The sequence below is a fragment of the Cetorhinus maximus genome, chromosome 6, assembly GCF_964194155.1.
Source record: "Cetorhinus maximus chromosome 6, sCetMax3.hap1.1, whole genome shotgun sequence".
Classification (NCBI taxonomy): Eukaryota; Metazoa; Chordata; class Chondrichthyes; order Lamniformes; family Cetorhinidae; genus Cetorhinus; species Cetorhinus maximus.
In genome coordinates this window covers 17,490,251-17,503,291 of record NC_135884.1, presented here as the reverse complement: position 1 = coordinate 17,503,291, position 13,041 = coordinate 17,490,251, and the positions used below count along the sequence as shown (strand labels likewise).

The 13,041-nt window shown below is 48.0% G+C and overlaps 1 protein-coding gene and 1 pseudogene across 3 annotated transcripts in view; both read right to left on the bottom strand.

The window, feature by feature from the left end:
• LOC144681581 (uncharacterized) overlaps positions 1–13,041 on the bottom strand; it is an 85,708-nt gene that overhangs the window by 45,295 nt on the left and 27,372 nt on the right. Inside the window, exon 2 of one of the 3 annotated variants that reach the window (XM_078543289.1) lies at positions 1,520–1,562. The exons of the other annotated variants lie outside the window; for them this stretch is intronic. The gene's annotated coding sequence lies outside the window, so the exon portion shown is untranslated. The remainder of the gene's footprint in view (positions 1–1,519; positions 1,563–13,041) is intronic. 3 annotated transcript variants of the gene reach the window in all.
• Positions 10,086–11,127, bottom strand: LOC144681447 (vacuolar protein sorting-associated protein 4A pseudogene; annotated as a pseudogene).

Sequence of the window (13,041 nt, the reverse complement as noted above, 5' to 3'; positions counted from 1 at the left end):
TTTTGACCTTATAAGGGAGGAAAAGTCATTGATGAAGCAGCTGAAGATGTTTGGGCCTAGGGCATTACCCTGAGGAACTCCTGCAACAATGTCCTGAGACTGAGATGATTGACCTCCAACAATTTTTCTTGATATCAGGGTTAGTGAATCGAATTGGCTGAATTCTGGTATCTGTGATCCTGGGGACCTCAAGAAAGAGGCAGAGATAGATCACCCACTCAGCACTTCTAACTGAAAATGGTTGCAAATGCTTCAGCCTTATCTTTTGCACTGATGTGCTAGGCTCCTCCATCACTGAGACTGGGGATATTTGTGGAGCCTCCTCCTCTTGTCAGTTGTTTAATTGTCCACCACCATTCACGACTGGATGTGGCAGGACTGCAGAGCTTAGATCTGATCCATTGGTTGAGGGATCACTTAGCTCTGTCTATCTCTTGCTGCTTATGTTGGTTGGCATGCAAGTACACCTCATTTTTAGGTATGCCTGGTGCTGCTGTCATGCCCTCCTCCACTCTTCATTGAACCAGGATTGATATCCTGGCTTGATAGTAATGGTAGAGTGGGGGGAGATGCCAGGCCAGGAGGTTACAGATTGTGTTCGAGTACAATTCTGCAGCTGCTGATGGCCCACAGTGCCTCATGGATTCCCAGTTTGAGTTGCTAGATCTGATCGGAATCTATCCCATTTAACACAGTGGTAGTGCCACACAACACGATGGATGGTATCCTCAATGTGATGATGGGGCTTTGTCTCCACAAGGACTGTGCAATGGTCACTCCTACCAATAATGATAGACAGGTGCATCTGCAACAGGTAGGTTAGTGAGGATGAAGTCGAGTATGCTTTTACTTCTTGTTGACCTAGTCGAGCAGTTATGTCCTTTAGACTCAGCTAGCTCGGTCAGTAATGGTGCTACCAAGTCACTCTTGGTGATGGATATTGGATTCCCCACCCAAAGTATATTCAACCACCCTCAGTGCTTCTTTCAATTGGTGCTCAACATGGAGGAGCATTGATTCATCAGCTGAGGGGAATTATTCAAACCATAAATTTAAATAGGTAAAAGTACAGGGAAAATAATTTTAGTAATCGTTGCCTATTAAACAATGCATTAGCGTGGTGGTTATGGTCTTGGGCCAATAATCTAGATGTTATAAGTTCAAATCCCACCAGTGCAAGCTGTGAAACTTCTGTCATTTCTGGACTAACATCAGAAAAATTACCGTGAAAACTGCTGAACAAGAGTTAAAAACCCAGCTGATACAATTCTGGAAACCTAGTGCCCCTATCTAAAAAGAAAGACTTGCATTTATATAGTATTTTTCACAACCCTCCAGTCATCCCAAAGCAAACTTTGCAGCCAATTAAGTACTTTTAAACTGTTGTAATGTAGGAAACGTGCAGCCAATTCGTGTACTGCAAGCTCCCACAAACAGGAACATGATAGCGACCAGATAATCTGTTCTAATGATTCTGATTGAGGGATAAATATTTGCCAGGGCACTGGAAATAACTCACCTGATCTTCTTCAAAATGGTGTCATGGGAACTTTAACATCCACCTGAGAAAGCAACAGGGTCTTGGTTTAATGTCTCACCTGAAGATGACACCTCCGACAGTACAGGACTCCTTCAGTACTGTAATGAAGTATCAGCCAAGAGATTTTTGTGCTCAAGTGTCTGATGTGGTCTACATATGACTACAGCTCTAAACTATATGATTGGTTCTTAAGCCATTCAGATGTAGGGTAATTGGGGACAAGCAATAAATGTTACCTTACTGTTGCCGCTCACATGCCAAGGCCAAGATGAGTAGACGGAGCTTTATTTTTCATTTAAGTGTGTTGCTTCTGGGAAACTATCTGCACATTCAACTCAATAGAGTCCCAGTTACTTTACCTCAGACTGCAAATCACTAAAAGGGGTTTTAAGCGTAACATATATTGAAAGGAGAAAACACAGATTATAGATACATTATTCTGAATCAGTGCTAGTGACATAAAGCTACCTTTTGGGTGTGTTCTACTTAGAAATGGAAAGAAAGCAGAAAACCAAAAGATACTGAATGAATCACACCTGAAGGATGGTGTTGGAAGAACTGACCTTTGACTCTCCATTCAGAAAGAATGAAAAATATTTGCAGCTGGGAAACAAACTTGCCGCCCTCCTCCTTTTATTTATTGACTTTTAACACCTGTTGAGTAGATAACATTTCACAAGTGTTCTAGGCCCTGTTACAAGTTCACATCCGCCAAACTTTGACTGTGAAGGTGGCTCCCTCAAATCAGCACTGCCCCTCTTCATTCATTGACTGAAAGGCCTAGACTTAATAGTGTAGCAATATGAGCTGTTCTCTGTTATATCTGCTTGATTGCTGTTCCCTTTCCTCTCTCATCACTATTATTGTTAATCTGTTAAATTGTTCACCTAATCTGGTATTCATCCAGTGTAAATATCTACATTGCAGTGTGTGTTCAGTAAAGGGCAGAGTGGTACCATTGCACGTTTTCAGTAGAATGCTCCATAGTCCAGATCTTCTCAATGGAGGGGTCCGCAAGAAGGTTTCAAGGGGTCTGGCAACATGTAGGCAGAAGCATTGCTTCTTTTTTTGTTTGATGAAATATTGTGGCGCCCATTCTCAAATCAGCACAATCCCTCAAAGGGTATGTGGTATGTTGAGGCCATTGGAAATTTGACAGTAATTAGAATCTATCATCAGCCATATTTGATAAAGGCAAGTCATTAAGGAAAAGAAGGTCACAACTGGAGACAGACAGTGGCGTATGGACACCATCCTAGCAGCTCACCTGGAAGCAGTAAAGCTGCAACTTCTAGGTAAGCCCCAGTTCCCTTCGTCTCACCGAGGATAATGTCGGTTGTTAACTGGACAGGTTGCAGCCTGACCCTCTCCCCGCATCTCTCCACACCCCCATGGATCCAACCTCTGCAGGCTCTGTGTTCCCTTGTCCACACTCCAGATGTGCTGAGGTCACTACTCAACCACCTGCAGGTGGCAGCTTCAATAGCCCATGAGACAGCAGGTCAGGCGTGAACCTCCCTAGAACTGGGAATTAATGTGGTGCAGATTCACAATATGACTTAGCAAAACATTCCCTTTATGGGGAAGTGAAAAGTAAATCACTTCAACAGTACACATACTGGCAAACAGGTCAGTCAACATCTACAGGGAGAGAGGCAACATTTCTTCAGAGGATTTTGGAGTATGTGAGCCTTTGTTCACCCACCTGGGGTATTTTATGTTTTGTTCATCCATGTGCGATATCTGAAGATATGTTCACCCATTTGAGCTTGGGGTCTTATACTTTACTCACATTGAGGCCAGGGCTGGGTTATTTTAAATATATATTTTGATTCTTGGGATGTGGGCAAGATTGGCATTTATGCTCATTTATGCTGGGTTTATCTTTACACACTCTTTTGAGCAAGGGTGCAACATTTGCAATTCTCCAATCCTCTGGCACCACACCGGAGTCTAAGGAAGACTGGAAAAATATGGCCCGGGCCTCTGCAGTTTCCACTCTCACTTCCATCAGTATCCATGGATGCATCTTATCTAGTCCTGGTGCTTTATCAACTTTAATTATAGATAGCCTAATACCTCCTGCTTATCAGTTTTAAATCCTTCCAGTATATTAATTACCCCCCTCTTTCATATGGTCTGGGTAGCATCTTCCTCCTTGGTAAGGACAGATGCAAAGTACTCATTTAATACCTCAGCTATTCCCCCTGCCTCCATGTGTAAATCCCTTTTTTGGTCCCAAATTGGTCCTTTTACTATTCATATGCCAATAGAAGACTTTGGGATTCCCTTTTATATTGGCTACCAGTCTCTTTTCATACTTCCTCTTTGCTTCCCTTATTTGCTTTTTTTTACTTCCCCTCTGCACCTTCTATATTCAGCCTGGTTCTTCATTGTATTATCCATATGACATCTGTCATAAGCACACCTTTTCTTCTTTGAATTAATCCCTATCTCTTTTGTCATCCAAGGAGTTCTGAATTTCTTTGCCTTACCTTTCCCTTTCGATGGAATATACCTTGATTCTCTATTCTTTGAAGCTAGCCCATTGTTCAGCTACCATTTTTCTTGCCAACTTTGGCCTGGGTTTCTGGCCCATGACAGACATTGTGGCGAAAGTGCTGGGAATAGGCAAAATTTCTAAACCCTGCCCCCCAAACCCAGAATTTCCCACCTTCACAGGGGCAGGACGGGAGTTGGGCTGGGGTTCTTACAAGTGCGATTCGCAGGGGCAGCTGGCCATTTAGACCACCAGCTGCCTCCACTAACTTCTGATTTTTGAACACTAGCTGTGTGAATCCCGGAGTGCGCACAGCAGGCCTGATAAGGAGGTCTGAACCTGGTGGATTTTTTGGATAGCCCTTTGGAGAGATTGGGTACCCCTTTGACTAGGGTCCCTATTTGGGAGAGAGAAGGCACCCTATGGGATTGTTAGAATTAAACGTAATTATGCCCTTTTTATGCACAAGCTCATTGGGTGGAATTTCCCGAGCCCGCTGACGGCGGGCATGATAGGTGGCGTGGGCGGAAAATATGGCATGACCTGCTTCACAACAACGTGACGGCAGGTCACGGTCATCCGCTGAGCCTGCCAACGGTGGGCCGCATTTCTCGCCATCAAGCGGTGGGGAGCTAATTGTAATACGTTAGCATATAATTAAAAGGCCATCCCGCCTGGCTCTTGGTTCCCCACCGTATTGTCCGTCTGCATTGGCGGGAAAACACGCCGACGCGTTTCACAACAGCACGCAGGAGACGTGCACTTGGCAGCCTTCACTTTGGGGGGACTGAGGTGAGTGAGCAGCAGCGTTCTCCACAGCTCACCCGTTGTTTACAGGCCTCTCGGGCACCGGGAGGGAGGGGGCAAGTGCTGGCCAGCCTCGGAGGCGACCGTTGTTGGTGGGTGGGGTGGGGCCAAGTGCTGCCCTGGTGCTGATTGTGTACAGGCAATCGAGGTAGAGGTCAGGGTAAGCGGGGGAAGCAGCCACACATTAGGGACACCTGTATAAACTGACCTTGTCTCTGCAACTGAGACAGATCAGGCACAGCCACAGTGATATGATTGGGGTCAGCCTCCTAGTCTGCCCGCTCATGCAAGCAACGTGGTAGCACCAAAGGGCCATCAAGTGCTCCATACCTTACCCCATCCCACATCCCCCCTGCTGCCCTGGCACAGGTATCAATTCCGCCACCACTTTATTGGATCACAGAGCAGTTGGACTGCACATGTTGTACAATCTCCTCACCAATGCTGGCCATGTAGCAGTCACTGCTGCAGGTGCTCACATCCCCTTGAAATCTCAGCATCCTGGTTTGGACCAGTGTCCCCCATGTCGCAGGTTGACAGGGCAGCCATGCAGCGCACTCATCTCTGGCCATCCAAGGGGTGATCAGCACGCTCCAGGAAGTGTTAAGGGACGGTCACACAGGGCCAGGAAAGGTGCTAAGTACAACCATGAAAACAATATCTCTCTCTGTTTCATGCTGCAGGAGGACCACGTCAGGATCAAGGATCCTGGTGACCTAGCTGTGTGCCTGATGGGCTACAGAGACCATAGAAGACTGAGGAGCGAGTGACTGAGGCACCTGGCCACGCAAAGGCAGGAGCAGCAACCTCATGAAGGAGCAGCAGGGGCTCCCGCACACGCTGCCCAGGAATGACAGTGAGCCTTGGCTGGTCAGCGCCTAGTGACACCCAGGGTCTATAGACGCCGCCTGCCATTCCTGCAGATGACAGAGAACCAGTGTCGCCAACGACTGTGCATGTCTAGGGACCTGGTGGCTCACAACTGCCACTTACTGCAGGACTAGGTGCCAAGGGGGACATGGAGGACATCCAGTGCCAGTGGCTGTGAAAGTGACTGTGGCGCTCAATTTCTATGCCAGTGGCTCCTATCAGGGCTCCACATGTGACATCTGTGGGATTTCATAATCTGCCACACACAAATGCATCCATGAGGTCACGGATGCCATCTTCTCCATGGCACACAACTCTGTGCATTTCGCCTGGGACTGGGACAGCCAGGATGCAAGGGCCATTGGATTCGCCCTGATCTCGGGATTCCCACAGGTGCAGGGTGCGATTGACTGCACTCATGTGGCGCTCAGGTCTCCGTTGCTACACTTGGTGGACTTGATAACTGCAAGGGCTTCCACTCACTGAACGTGCAGCTGGTGTGCGACCACCAGAAATGCATCCTGCCGGTGTGTGCACGGTTTCCAGGGAGTGTGCACAACGTCTACATCCTGAGTCGCTTACAGGTCCCTGCAGTCTTCCAGGGTCCACAGAGGCTGCAGGGTTGGCTCCTCGGGGACAAGGGCTACCCGCAGAGGCCGTGGCTGATGCCACCTGTGCGGCAGCCTCAGACTGCAGCAGAGCGACGCTATAATGAGGCTCATGCAGCAGCTCGCAACTTGGTGGAGCAGACCATCGGGATGCTGAAGATGAGGTTCTGGTGCCTGGACTGGTTTGGTGGAGTCCTGCAATACAGTCCGCAGAAGGTGTCATGCATCATCGTCGTCTGCTGTGCCCTTTACGACCTGGCGCTGCAACGGGGAGATGAGGAGGAGATGGAGGAGCTAGAGATCTCCTCGGATGAGGAGGACGCTGACGGGGATGAGGGTGAGGGGCTCCTCTGTGGTGACGATGACGGTGCAGGCGCGCTCGGGAGGCCCTCATAGCTGCCAGATTTGTGGAGGATGATGACGACATGCAATGAGCTGTCCCCGTAGATCCTCACATCACAGTTGTGAATGTTTGACTCCAGTCTGGCTTATGGCAGCGTCAATACCCTCTGTGAGAATGCTCCTGTCATGGAGACGCAGTGGAGGCCCTAATAATCGCTCAGTCGCAGAAGGATGATGATGACATGCAGTGAGGACACTCCATACATCTTCACATGGCCTCTGGGAATGTCTGACTCCTGTCTGGCCGTGGACAGCTCGCTTGCGCTCCATGATCAGGGCCATCTCAGAGACGCAGCCATGAAACATTAGACGCATCTGATGCTGTGTCCGCCTTCAGCACCTCAGCCCTTCAGGAGCTGGTGCACAGCATCACTGGTCGCAGATGCTGGTGTGGTGGGGGCCAGCCCCACCTTAAAGGTGCTGAGAGCACCCAGAGAGAATGAGAGAACTCTGTGCTGCCTGCCCACGACATTCTGGCAGCAATGACCAGCACCACCAAGATGCAGACATCAGTAATGTTTCCAGGGAGTGTGAGGTTGGACCAACTCTGTGGTCTGAAAGCTGCACAGAGCACAGGGAAGAGGCCCTGGACTGAGACACCTGCCTTTTATATCTTGTGCAGAAAGGTTTCACATCTGAGTGACAAGAACACTGTTCATCAGAACAAGGAGTCAATGGCAGGGAGACATTCTTAGGAGTTAATTGACAATAGTGAACAATAGGCGCAAGTGAACAACACCTGTGGCCAGGCTGTGCAACTGCTTTTACCTAACTTTCCTAACGCTGCCACTATGTCTTGGTGCTTCCCAGACATCCACAGCGGAGGCAGAAGCAGCCTGCTGACTGTGACGCCCTGTCTGTGATGACTTTGGCAGGCGTCTTCTAGAGGGCCAAGACTTGGAGGGCCCCGGCCTGCTTTCGGGGTCCTGCTGTGTGTCAGTGGCACCCTCCTCGGCCTGTGAAGCTGGAGCTGTGGAGGTCACAGGAAGAGGGGAGTTGGATGGGCCGGTCACTCCCAGAGTCACCTGGGTGGATGGCCCCGGAGTGTGCATCTGCTGATCCTCCTCCCTATGGGTGCCCGAGAGCCCCTGGCTAACTCCGTGAGCGGAAGTGGTGGCTAGAGTGGCCACTGTTGGAGGCTAAGTACGGCATCAGCAATGGAGTTAAGCCCGTGCAACAGTGCAGGAGGGACATCCTGGACCAAGGTCTCCATGGCAGCCGCCATTCTGCCAGTGTTGACCTCAGTGCGTTGCAATACCGGCACTATCACCTCAGCCTGAAGGCAGAAGGACCACTCCAGCATGCCTTGCAATCTCAGGAACGCAGCGGACATCCATTCCTGATGTTCCTGAGCTTGCCTTTGCAGCTCCATGACCAAGTCCAGAGACTCGTCATCGGACTCAGATTCAGCAACATTCTGGCCTCCGGGAGTCCTCCAAGTGCCGGACACCTGGGAAGTCCCTGCCTCTGCCTGCTGTGGATCAGACAGTGCGATGTACTCACCAGATTGTGATCCCAAGGCTGCTCTAAACTTAGGTCCCACCGAGGTGCGTCTCTGCATTGGTGGAGGGTGTGGGTGAGCGCTGTGCTGGGACTTCAGGGAGGGTGCCTCCAGATTCCAGGTTTTTTCAGGGGCTTGATTGGAGGCCCTGGGTCATAGACTCTGTCGGCTGTTTGGCAGATGTGCCTGCGAAAGCAAGGGGAGATAATTAGTGCATGGCAGCGGCCTGTGAAAGAGGACACATCACTCAGGGCATGGTTATCTGATGGATGTTGCACTGCTGGATCCTCACTCACCATCAGCACAGGACCAGTCCCCGTCATCGCCGGCCAGCTGGATGGCTCTGTTTGCGAATTCTGTCAGAGCTTTGATCTCTGGCATCCCTCCACCTGTCTGCGACCTTTCCCTCCTGTTTATCCTGCATGGATAGAGATGGGGAGAGTGTATCGGGACACCTGACGGGCCAGATGGTAAGTATGCCTGGCCCGGGTGGGTGGTGAGTGGTCCTATGGACGGGATGAGGACAATGATGATGTGTGTGTGAAAGGGTGAATGGTAATGTCCCTTGCACTGGCAGTGAGTGAGGGCCCTGTGGATGTGTGATGGGTTTGTGAGTGTGAGAGTTGGGAGGAATGAAAGGAGTGACTTACCCTGGCGGAGCTGAGGAGATCGTTTATTCTCTTGCGGCACCAGGTGGCTGTCCTCCTCTGCAGGGCGTTTGCACTGACCACTGACTCCCAAGCTGGGTTGATGACCTCGCCGACCATCCTGCAGTCAGAGCGGGGTAGAGCACATCCAGTCAGGCTTCCACAACATCCAGCAGTCGCTTGAGGGACCCGTCATTGAAGCGAGGGGGGCTGCTGTCTTTTTTCCTTTGCTGGCCATGTCTCCCGGCAGTGGTGGTGAGCTGGTGGCGATGAGCGCTTTGCTGGCAGCTGCCTTTTAAAGATGGCGGCCGGTGTGATGCAACAGCAGGGTGATGGCGGGCAGACAAATGAGAGCCCGCTCGCCATGGAAACAGCATGTTTTGCGGGAGCGAATAAATAATGAGGTGGGTTTGGGATGATATGGCGTGAAAACCCACCATTTTCGTCAGCAGGTAGGACTTCATTTTGCCTGCTCGCTACCGCACTTAGTGCAATTCTGGGAAATTTCTGCCCATTGGAACTGTCGAGCTGTCCAGTAAGTGCCCAGCTGTCAAAGAACTGTCAAGCTGTCCAGGAACTGTCAAAGGATACTAGGTGAGTTGACATGGCGAGGTTAAGGGCAAAGGGTGGCGGGTGGGGGGTATGGGGTGGCATGAGTTGGCACTGAGTTCGGATAGGGGGTATGAGGAACCATGGAGGTGGACAGAAGGTCATGGGTTGGCACAGGGGTATGATGAGCCATGGGAGTGGCTGGGGTAATGGGTTGGAATAAGGGTATGAAGGACCATGGGGGTGGGTGGAAGCACAGAGGCAGGCCTTGCGCCCAGCCTGCCCTGTGCACTCATTCTGGGGTCACCTGCCCTGACTCCTATTCCAGCTCTCAACCCTGACCACAAATCTGACCTGCGGGCAGCAATTGTTAAAGGTTGGGTTTGCCGAGCCGGAATATCTCCTGACTCGGTGGACCCGATCTGTGGGCGAAAGTCTGGGTCTCTGATTCCAATTTATTTGGCCTAGATCCATTCTTACCCCATTGAAGTTGGCTTTCCCCTAGTTAGGTTTTTTTTTAAAACTCTAGATTGTTCCCATTTTGAGTTCCAGGCTTTTGAGAAATTCCTCTAAATAGATTCCTATTATACACACATGCGAACACAACAAAATGGCGATGAGGATGGGATCAGCTAGAAGATTAAGGAGTTAAACAGAAGGCTCAGCTTTCCTTCCCAAAATCTTCTGTAAATTTCTTCATCTTGTTAGGATCCTCAGCATTGATGGTGGTCGAGGGGTTACCTGCGAGTGAAGCATGTCAAACGTTCAAACCACAGGCTCCAGCAGCTTATCACCGGGAACATCTGCCCAGGTCATCTCAATGGTAGTCAGGTCCCCAGGAGAACAGGGCATCAAAAGGTCATCCACTATAACAGTTGGATTTGTCCTGGATGGACCTCAAATCTTTTTAAAATGGGTTGCTGATTGCACTTTCTGGACTGGCTGCACGTTAACACATCATGGACAATTATACGGATATCTGTGCCAGAATATTCCTGGTGGATATTCCTGCCAAGTTCCCTGAAGTCAGCCTCTGTCAGGTAGTGAGTGGTTGTGCCCAGGAGTGATTTAAAGATGTGGACCCTTGCTGGCTCCTCTGGTAAATCCATTTCTCAAACCTCCTCCAAATGGCAGGGTCCAGCACCTAGAGGATGTTTGCTGTTCCCAGAACACCTCTATCAGCCACAGCCCACTTGCCAACCAATCAGCACTCTCTTCGTATGCAGTATAAATTGTTGTTTTTCCCTTATATTGGTATTCTTGCGAAGTGTCCTGATGAGTGCAAGATGAAAAGCTTCAACATGTCCCTTTTTGCAGCAAGACCTCATCAATATGATGGCGGGTTTGTGCTGCTGATCCAACTCAAACCGATTTTTCACAAGTTTCTTGCTCTCTCCTAACCATCTGGAGGTGAAGACACAGAGAAGAACATGTTGTTATTGGTCATGGTTGCTACAGCCTTGGCTTGGTGGACTTCTGGGCGGGCCAAAGAGCAAAATCAAGGATTTTGTTTGCCGGTGAGCAGATGAGGGAACTTGATGGGTAAAATCATAGCTTCCTTCAATCCTTGCTACCTCCAATCCTGCCACATCATTCCATTGGCCATTCGGCTTCTCCAACACAATATCATCCATCGCCTTCTCCTGCAGCTTCTTCTTTGCTGGATTCTCTCCCTCACTATCACTGTTGCTCTCCTTGTCATTTTGTTATGTTTGTATCTCCATGGCAGAAAGTTCACTCTCCGCACTGATCACCAAGCGCTGACTACATAGACCACTACAATCCTTAGTTGCTGTGTGCTTATTATTTATTGAAAGTACAGAAATTAGCATGAACTTGGGTGATATTATGTGTTCTCTCTTTACATAAGGTGTAATAGAGCTATTTCAGCAGGAACGAGATAAGTTACAAAGAACAAGAAAAGTCATTGTAAGCGAACACAATAAATACCAGATATGGGCGGATGCATTTTTAATGTGACTATCAGCTTCAAAACAACAGAACCTGCAGAGCGATAACATTTTGATGAGGTTTTGCTTACTCTATGAGTGGCTTGAAGGTAGTAGATATATACAAAAAGCTAAAAGCTACTGCGGATGCTGGAAATCCAAAACAAAAACAGAATTACCTGGAAAAACTCAGCTGCCAGACCTGCTGAGTTTTTCCAGGTAATTCTGTTTTTGTAGTAGATATATAGTTTTTCTTGAAGCTTTTTATTTACACTATATACAAAGACTTCATGGTAAGTACATGGTTCTGTGGACACAGGCTATTCTGTGTTTTGGTGTCTTGGAGCCGCTGGTCATATGACCCTGATGTCATGCTTACATCATCATTAACATCATTGTCTCATCAACATAATCATTAACCCTTTACAGATAATACAGAACTTTCTTCATCTGGTTCAACATAGGGCCCAGGAACACTGAGGAGGAGGTGTGAGTAAAAAAAACATTAAGCCAACATTAATCCTGCAAAATTAAGAAAATGAGAAGACAGCTACTTGAATTTTGGTTTCATTTTTACTGGAAGTGAAGCTATACCTCGATCACAGTGCACAAGTACCATCCAATGAATCTTTGAAACTATCCAAATTAGAGAAATTAAATTATCAAGCATGAAAAATATAAGGACAAACAACATTTGTTTTTGTAACTGTATGACTAATTTGAATACAGACAAAAGTGCTTATGTTACCAAGGGTTTGCTGATTTTTTATAACACAGGAGTGGGTGGCTCAGAAGCATGAAGGTTGAGAACCCCCGCCTTGTCAATGCTTGTTAAATGTGCACTTTTGTTCAATATATAAATAGGCCTTTTGTCAGCTCTGACTCACTGGTAGGTAGCACTCTCACCTGAGTCAGAATGTTGTGATTGCAAAATAAAAGCAAAATACTGCGGATGCTGGAAATCTAGAACAAAAACAAAAATACCTGGAAAAACTCAGCAGGTCTGACAGCATATGTCTTAGTTCTGATGAAGGGTCATACGGACTCGAAACGTCAACTGTATCCCTCTCCGCAGATGCTGTCAGACCTGCTGAGTTTTTCCAGGTATTTTTGTTTTTGTTGTGATTTCAAGTTGCCCTCCAGTGATTTGAGCACAGCGTCTAGGCTGACATTCCCATACATTACTGAGGGAGTGCTGCTCTGTCAGCAGTGCTGTCTTTCAGATGCAACATTAAACCCAGGCCCTGTCTGCTCTCTCAGGTGGACATAAAAGATCTCCTGGCACTATTCAAAGAAGTGCAGGGGAGCTATCCCCAGTGCCTGACCAATAATTATCCCTCAAATCAACATCACTAAAAAAGAAGCTGGATTATCTGGTCATTATCACACACATACTCTCTGTACAAACATTGGTTGTGACTTTACTTATAGTTACAATATGGCTGCACTTTAATTGTACTTCATTGAATGTAAAATACTTCAGAATGCCCCCAGGTCCTGAATTGTGCTAAATAAATGCAAGTCTTTCTTTTGTTCTTTCTGACTTTTGGGTTTCCTATTTTCCTTATTCAGATTAAAAAAACAAATAAAATTGATGAAATCAGCTGGTGGAAATGTATAATTTTTGGGTTAAAAATAAAACAAAATTAGTTTATCTGTGATGACTGC